Source organism: Camelus bactrianus, chromosome 10, assembly GCF_048773025.1.
Source record: "Camelus bactrianus isolate YW-2024 breed Bactrian camel chromosome 10, ASM4877302v1, whole genome shotgun sequence".
Classification (NCBI taxonomy): Eukaryota; Metazoa; Chordata; class Mammalia; order Artiodactyla; family Camelidae; genus Camelus; species Camelus bactrianus.
In genome coordinates this window covers 64846820-64849286 of record NC_133548.1, presented here as the reverse complement: position 1 = coordinate 64849286, position 2467 = coordinate 64846820, and the positions used below count along the sequence as shown (strand labels likewise).

The window sequence follows — 2467 nt, the reverse complement described above, 5'->3', positions numbered from 1 at the left end:
AAAAAGTGAACTGAGCACCTACTCTATCCATATTTTATGTTCAGAAAAGTGGGATATTTTATCTTTGTCCACCATTCCTTTCCTTATTTATTCCCTGAAGACTACAGCAAAAATTTTGATGGCTAAATGGAACCATTAGGGCTACCCAGGGCAGCCTGGTGACATTTTGTTTCTTGGAACCAGCTGATTCCTGCTCCTTTCCTATCTTCCCGTTTCTCCTGTGGTCCTCTGATGCTCTCTGGTGCTGATGGCCCCACACTCTTCCACTCCACCTGGATTTATTGCCCTGCTCTTCTCTTCCTCCATTAAAATGACCCTGTTTCATGCCCATGATAACTTAATAGCTCAGTCCTTCTAGTACTATTGTGATTTAAAAAAATTTTAAAGTTCAGAATTACATTTTCACTTTTGTGACCACTTGACCCAGTTTTATTTTATTTATTTATTTTTTTGGGGTAATTAGGTATTTATTTATTTATTTATTGGGGGGGATTAGGTATTTATTTATTTATTTATTTATTTATTTTGGGGGGTGTAATTAGGTATTTACTTATTTAATGGAGGTACCAGGGATTGAACCCAGGACCTCGTGCATGGTAAGCACACACTCTACCACTGAGCTATACCCTCCGCTACCCACTTGACCCAGTTTTAGATTTGTAAAATATGCTCACTGTATTCAAGACTCCTTGTTAGTTAGTCTACAGAAACGGCCTTATCAGTGCCTGAGGAGAAACTAAGCATTGTCAGTCTCCCCGTTCCCTCTGAGGCATGTTAACCTCATGTCTGCTTTCATAAAGGGAGCGAAGAATTTCAGGCACCAGGCTGATGAAGGAGATGGTTTGGGGGTAGGCAGGTCACTAAGTTCTGTCAAATCAGACCCTCTGTGAGAGAGTTATGTATCTCACACAGAATCTCTTGGGACCTTTCTTCTGCAGCCCTGTGCCCTGCCAGGATGTGGGAAGGCATATCCAGGTAGGAATGATCCTGCTGGAACAACATTCTGGAAAGGTTCTGGCTAATGTTTGCTTGCTCTGAGCACCAGAATCTGGTTACAACTGTCCACTGGGCACATCCAGTCCTGGAAATTACGCATCGTGGTATTTGCTGGGGAGTTTCACATTGGGTCTTATGAGGAACACAAAGAGGATTAAATAAGGATAATTAAATCCATACCCAAGAACGTACGAGGTGCAAGTGACTGAATAGCCAACAAGCAGACACACACACACACGCACACGCACACGCACACGCACACGCACACGCAGACGTGAGAGCCCCAGTCACGTACACCCGAGCAATCGCGAGATTTCCTATCTCGACTCGTTAGAGGACTGGTGAAAGGTTTGGTCAGGACTGCCTATGGGAAATGTCTATGCCCGGGCCATGCGTAGGTCTTCACCTCCCCTCCCCCTTCTCATCTAATTCTAGGATGAGATTTTGTTATCTTCCATGTGCCACGCTGTTCCTTATCCCTCCTGGGTCTCTGTTGGAATGGCTACTTCTTGAATCAGAGCTTTTGTATACTTTAGAATTCTCAGGCTCTCTGCCAGCACAGAAGCTACACTTTGAGATGAGTTTCTATCAGCCGTGCTTCTTTAGCTCTAAGTACTCCTCTTCCAGCATACTACTGCATGGGTCTGTGTAATACTGGACCTTCTGGAGAGTTTTCCTTTTTTCCCATCAACAGACAGTGCTAGTCACCTGGAAATGCCTTAACTCTCTCCACTACCTCACTTCACTTTTGTTTTTCAGCCCCTTCATTCAGTGGAGGCAGGGTGAGTAGCTGTAGAAATAACTGGCTATTAATTGAGAAGAAAGCAACTTCCAAGCCAACAACTATCTAAAAGTCTTGACCGTTAGAAAAGGGACATTAACTTTAGGCTTCTTCCCTCATCAATTTGGTATATGTGGACTTCTTTAAGGATTTTTTGCCATTCAGTTGTGAAAACCTAGAAAGGTTTTGAACTTGAGTTCTCATCCTTGCCCTTGTCTTGAGGCCAAGACAGTAAGCAGTGCAGCCTACCGCACACTCTGCTGAATGTCTGCCACGTTCTTCTAATGGGAAACCCGCACAGAAGAAACAAGCAGTGTTACTGAAAGCAGCAAGCTGTGAGTGGTGGGGCAGCTCCCAGGAAGGAGAATGGCTCTGGGGCTCCTCCCCTCCCACAGAAAGAGTACAAGTCCTGAGGCTACCCTGTCCATTATAAACCCTTCACCACCTTGATGGCTAGTTACTGTTGGTGGAACCCAGTGAGCTTTCAGTAACCAGGCTGCACCCTATGTTCTTACACTCTCTCTCTCAAGACAGTGGCAGAAACCTAAGTGGTCAGTACTGTGTTGGTTTGGAGGTTAAATTCTAGGCTAAACTGGGGATCACAGAGATGCAGAAGGACGGAGGCCAGGTGACAGACTTTCATTTTTTGTTGAATTGTAAAATGCATTGATCATTTGAGCACCATTTAGA

At 44.5% G+C, this 2467-nt stretch overlaps 1 non-coding gene across 1 annotated transcript; it reads right to left on the bottom strand.

Annotated features, from left to right (window-relative positions):
* Positions 1 to 558: 558 nt before the first annotated feature.
* TRNAG-ACC (transfer RNA glycine (anticodon ACC)) lies at positions 559 to 631 on the bottom strand. Its single transcript has one exon. It is a non-coding gene; the product is annotated as a tRNA-Gly (tRNA).
* Positions 632 to 2467: the final 1836 nt, after the last annotated feature.